This window comes from Cornus florida, unplaced genomic scaffold, assembly GCF_030987335.1.
Source record: "Cornus florida cultivar Cherokee Brave unplaced genomic scaffold, ASM3098733v1 CherokeeBrave_3.0.0_Hap2_scaffold_139, whole genome shotgun sequence".
NCBI classification, from domain to species: Eukaryota; Viridiplantae; Streptophyta; class Magnoliopsida; order Cornales; family Cornaceae; genus Cornus; species Cornus florida.
In genome coordinates, this window is record NW_026775626.1 from 57501 (window position 1) to 63772 (window position 6272).

General features: G+C 32.0%; 1 pseudogene; it reads left to right on the top strand.

Moving 5' to 3' along the window:
* Positions 1 to 3362, top strand: part of LOC132288732 (protein TIC 214-like) — a 14753-nt pseudogene extending 11391 nt beyond the window's left edge.
* Positions 3363 to 6272: the final 2910 nt, after the last annotated feature.

Here is a 6272-nt window from a genome sequence, read left to right on the forward strand (position 1 = left end):
AGATCGAATGAAAAAGAAAGGAAAAGTAAAAAAAGCCGATTTTTGTTTTTTAACAGTTTGGGGAATGGAAACCGACCTTCCTTTTGGTTCTCCTCGAAAACGGCCTTCTTTTTTTGAACCCATTTTTAAGGAACTCGAAAATCAAATTGGTCAATTGAAAAATAAGTCTTTTATAGTTCTAAGAGTTTTAAAAGAAAGAATCGAATTCTTTCTAAGGGTGTTAAACGAAACAAAAAAATGGGTTATCAAAAGCATTCTATTTATAAAAAGAATACTAAAAGAACTTTCAAAAGTAAATTTAATTCTATTATTTAGATTGAAAGAAGTAGATGAGTCGAGTGAAACTAAAAAAGAAAAAGATTCTACAATCAACGATCAGAAAATTCATGAATCGTTTAGTCAAATTCGATCTACGAATTGGACAAATTATTCACTGACAGAAAAAAAAATGAAAGATCTAACTGATAGAACAAGCACAATAAGAAATCAAATAGAAAGAATTACAAAAGAGAAAAAAACAAAAACTCCAGGAATAAATATTAGTCCTAACAAAACAAGTTATAATGTTAAAAGATTAGAATCACCAAAAACTATTTGGCAAATGTTAAAAAGAAGAAACGTTCGATTACTCCGTAAATTACATTATTTTATAAAATTTTTCATTGAAAAGATATCCATGGATATCTTTCTATATATCATTAATATTCCCAGAATCAATACACAACTTTTTCTTGCATCATCAACAAACAAAATTATTGATAAATACATTTACAATAATGAAACAAATCAAGAAAGAATTGCTAAAAGAAATAAAACTACAATTCACTTCATTTCCACTATAAAAAAGTCACTTTATAATATTAGTAATAATAATAAAAATTCACAGATTTTTTGTGACTTACCCTCCTTGTCACAAGCATATGTATTTTACAAATTATCCCAAACCCAAGTTATTAACTTGTATAAATTAAGATCTGTTCTTCAATATCACGGAACATCTTTTTTTCTTAAGAATACAATAAAGGATTATTTTGGAACACAAGGTATATTTCATTTCGAATTAAGCCATAGAAACTTCGGAATTCTGGAATGAATCAATGGAAAAATTGGTTAAAAGGTCATTATCAATACGATTTCTCTCGGATTAAATGGTCTAGATTAATACCACAAAAATGGCGAAATAGAGTCAATCAACGTCGTACAGCTCAAACTAAAGATTTAAACAAACGGGATTCATATGAAAAAGACCAACTAATTCATTACAAAAAACAAAAAGATTATGAAATATATTCATTGCCGAATGAAAAAGACAATTTTCAAAAAAACTATAGATATGATCTTTTATCATATAAATCTATTAATTATGAAAATAAGAGGAACTCATATCTTTATGGATCACCGTTCGAAGTAACTAAGAACCAAGAAATTTCTTATAATTACAATACACATAAACACAAATTATTTGATATGCCGGAGATTACCACTATCAATAATTATCTAGGAGAAGGTGATATTGGGTATATGGGAAAAAATCCGGATAGAAAATATTTTGATTGGAAAATTATACATTTTTGTCTTAGAAAAAAAGTCGATATTGAAGCATGGATCGAAATAGATACCAACAGTAATAAAAATACTAAAACCGGCACTAAGAATTATCAAATAATTCATCAAAGTGATAAGAAAGATCTTTTTTATCTTCCGATTCATCAAGATCCCGAAAGTAATCCACCCAACCAAAACAAAATCTTTTTAGATTGGATGGGAATGAATGAAGAAATACTAAATCGTCCCATATTGAATCTGGAATTTTGGTTCTTCCCAGAATTTTTGTTACTTTATAATATATATAAAATAAAACCATGGGTTATACCAAGCAAATTGCTTCTTTTAAACTTAACTATAACTGACAATTTGAGTAAAAATAAAAACATCAACGGAAAGCAACAAAGGAATCTTTTTATACCACCGAATAAAAAACAATCTTTTGAATTAAAGATAAAGAATATAAATCAAGCAGAAAACGAAAAAGAACCCGCAGGCCAAGGGGATCTTGGATCAGATGCACAAAACAAAAAATATCTTGGGTCCCCTCTCTCAAACCAACAAAACGATATTGAAGAAGAGTATCCGGAATCAGATATGAAAAAACGTACAAATAAAAAACAATACAAGAATAACACGGAAGCAGAACTCCATTTTCTTCTTGAACAAGTATTTGCTTTTTCAATTGAGATGGAATGAGACTTTGAATCAAAGAATGATCAATAATATCAAAGTATATTGTCTCCTGCTTAGACTGAGAAATCCAAAAGAAATTGCTATATTCTCGATTCAAAGAAGAGAAATAAGTCTGGATATAATGCTGATTCAAAAGAATTTAACTCTTACAGAATTGATGAAAAAGGGAATATTGATTATCGAACCCGTTCGTCTGTTTTTAAAAAACGACGGACAATTTATTATGTATCAAACCCTCGGTATTTCATTGGTTCATAAGAGTAAGCACAAAACTAATCAAAGATACCGAGAAAAAGAATATCTTGATAAGAAGAACTTTGATGAATTCATTGCAAAACATCAAAAGATAACTGGAAATATAGACAAAAATCATTATGATTTGCTTATTCCTGAAAATATTTTATCATCTAGACGTTGTAGAGAGTTGAGAATTCTAATTTGTTTCAATTCAAAGAATAGAAATGGTATGGATAGAAATCCAGTATTTTGCAACGGGAACAGCATAAAAGACTGGGGTCCATTTTTGGATGAAAATCCGCATCTTGATAGCGAGAAAAATAAATTAATTAAATTAAAGTTTTTCCTTTGGCCCAATTATCGATTAGAAGATTTAGCTTGTATGAATCGTTATTGGTTTGATACCAATAATGGAAGTCGTTTCAGTATGTTAAGGATACATATGTATCCACGATTGAAACTTTGTTGATGGTACATTTTTCCTCTATATCCTCTATCATATCTAGTATCTAAAAGCAAACAAAACAAATGCGCACATGCCTTGTCTTACACTAATATACGATACCAATTCAATGACGTATCCATTCGATATAGAAATGAATCTTCTTTATTTTAGGCCTAAATTATTCTCTTTCGTAAGTGCAGAAATGTATTATCCTTTTGTATTCCTATCCGACTCCAATTTTAAATTGAATTGATTATTGATTCATTTTACTTGATAAAATTGGAGTCCATAAAGAAATTTAGATTATTGTGTATATCAGATTAAAATGACTAGCCTTATTATTATTACTGATCGGTAAATTAATATATGTAAAAGGGGGGTTCTTTTATGGTAAAAAATCCATTCATCTCGGTTATTTCCCAAGAAAAAGAAGAAAAGAGGGGGTCCGTTGAATTTCAAGTATTCGTGTTCACCATAAGATACAGGAGACTTACTTCCCATTTGGAATTGCACAAAAAAGACTATTTATCTCAGAGGGGTCTGCGGAAAATTCTGGGAAAACGTCAACGGCTATTGGCTTATTTGTCAAAAAAAATAGAGTACGTTATAAAGAATTAATTAGACAGTTGGGTATTCGAGAGACAAAAACTCGTTATTTGATGAGTCATTTGAATTATTCGCTTAATTTTTGATGAACTTCTTTTCGCTTTCAGCAATTCATGGAAGAATGAATCGGGGAAAAACTTATGACTGCAACAGCTACAAGAAAAGACCTCATGATAGTCAATATGGGCCCTCAACACCCATCAATGCATGGTGTTCTTTCGACTCATCGTTACTCTAGATGGTGAAGATGTTATTGACTGTGAACCAATATTGGGTTATTTACACAGAGGGATGAAAAGATTGCGGAAAACCGAACAATTATACAATATTTGCCTTATGTAACACGTTGGGATTATTTAGCTACTATGTTCACAGAAGCAATAACCGTATATGCACCAGAGCAGTTAGGAAATATTCAAGTACCCAAAAGGGCTAGCTATATCAGAGTAATTATGTTGGAATTAAGTCGTATAGCTCTCATTTGTTATGGCTTGGCCCCTTTATGGCCGATATTGGTGCGCAGACCCCCTTCTTCTATATTTTTCGAGAAAGAGAATTAATATATGACCTATTCGAAGCTGCTACCGGTATGCGAATGATGCATAATTATTTTCGTATCGGAGGAGTAGCTGCTGATCTACCTCATGGTGGATAGATAAATGTTTGGATTTTTGCGATTATTTTTAACAGGGGTTGCTGAATATCAAAAGCTTATTACGCGGATCCTATTTTTTTTAGAACGAGTTGAGGGGGTGGGCATTATTGGAGGCGAAGAGGCAATAAATTGGGGGTTTATCAGGACCAATGCTGCGAGCTTCTGGAATACAATGGGATCTTCGTAAGTTGATCATTATGAGTGTTACGATGAATTTGACTGGGAAGTCCAATGGCAAAAAGAGGGGGATTCATTAGCTCGTTATTTAGTACGAATCGGTGAAATGAAAGAATCCATAAAAATTATTCAACAGGCTCTAGAAGGAATTCCGGGGGGGGCCTATGAGAATTTAGAAATCCGACGCTTTGATAAAGTAAGGAATCCCGAATGGAATGATTTTGAATATCGATTTATTAGTAAAAAACCTTCTCCAACTTTTGAATTGTCGAACCAAGAACTTTATGTAAGAGTCGAAGCCCCAAAAGGGGAATTGGGAATTTTTCTCATAGGAGATCAGAGTGTTTTTCCTTGGAGATGGAAAATTCGCCCACCAGGTTTTATCAATTTGCAAATTCTTCCTCAGTTAGTTTAAAAAAATGAAATTGGCCGATATTATGACGATCCTAGGTAGCATAGATATCATTATGGGAGAAGTTGATCGTTGAAATGATAATTGATACAACAGAAGTACAAGCTATCAATTCTTTTTCCAGATTGGAATCGTTAAAAGAGGTCTATGAGATCATATGGATGCTTGTCCCTATTTTGACTCTTGTATTAGGAATCACAATAGGTGTACTAGTAATTGTTTGTTAGAAAGAGAAATATCAGCAGGAATACAACAACGTATTGGACCAGAATACGCCGGCCCTTTGGGGAATTCTTCAAGCTCTCTAGCAGATGGGACAAAATTACTTTTCAAAGAGAACCTTCTTCCATCTAGAGGAGATCCTCGTTTATTCAGTATCGGACCATCCATAGCAGTTATATCAATTTTACTAAGTTATTTAGTAATTCCTTTTGGCTATCGCCTTGTTCTAGCCGATCTCAGTATTGGTGTTTTTTATGGATTGCTATTTCAAGTATTGCTCCTGTTGGACTTCTTATGTCAGGATATGGATCAAATAATAAATATTCCTTTTTAGGTGGTCTGCGAGCTGCTGCTCAATCAATTAGTTATGAAAATACCATTAACTCTATGTGTGTTATCAATATCTCTACGTGTGATTCGTTGAGACAAAAAACTTTCCTATTTCCTTGCTTTATAGGAAAGAAGTTAAATGCGTTGAATACATATTTTCATATTTTTTATTCAACATTTGGGTTGATGAATTAAACCAGATAGTTATATGAGTGAGAAAAACAGCTTTTAAATTCGCAGTAAAAAGATTGAGTCTCATTTCCTATGTACAAGAGTTAAGTGAAAGTAAACATAAACAGTAGAGGCTGCTTACCCCAAGATTGGTTGATTAGTCATCATGTCTTGAAGCGGGTTCAAAGATCAACTGGATGGGGTTTTTATATTTATTACCAGACATGTATTATTATAATGGGGGATTGGGCAAAAATGAGTGGATGGTTAGGAACACCAAGGTACACAAAGGATTAGTAATAGAGATTATGTAAGTTATCCAACAGGATATTTCTGCATAAAGGATTCTAATTGGGACTTTAAGTTGGTAGAAACGATCAAGCAGTACTCCCCACGATTCCGATCCAGAGTATGCTCCTATCCACCGATTCGGTAAATAACTATCAGGAACGAAGTAATCCTCTATTTATTTTTTTTGAAAGCCCCCCTTTTCTGAGAAAGGAGAATAGGAACGAAAAAATAAATAAAATAGAAAGAATTTCATTGCAATAGAAAAAGGAAAAATCTTTTTTTATTCTTTCTTTCCTATATACATATTTAGAGAGACGGGCTTTTTATCATGATTCATGAACTAATGTAATGTCTAATTCTTTAACTAATGTAATGTCTAATTCTTTTTCGTAATTGAAAATGGTAGGTTGAAATATGTATGGATATTGCTACAAAAAGTATTTTATTGAAAGATTAAGTTATTACTCATACACAACAAAAAAAGA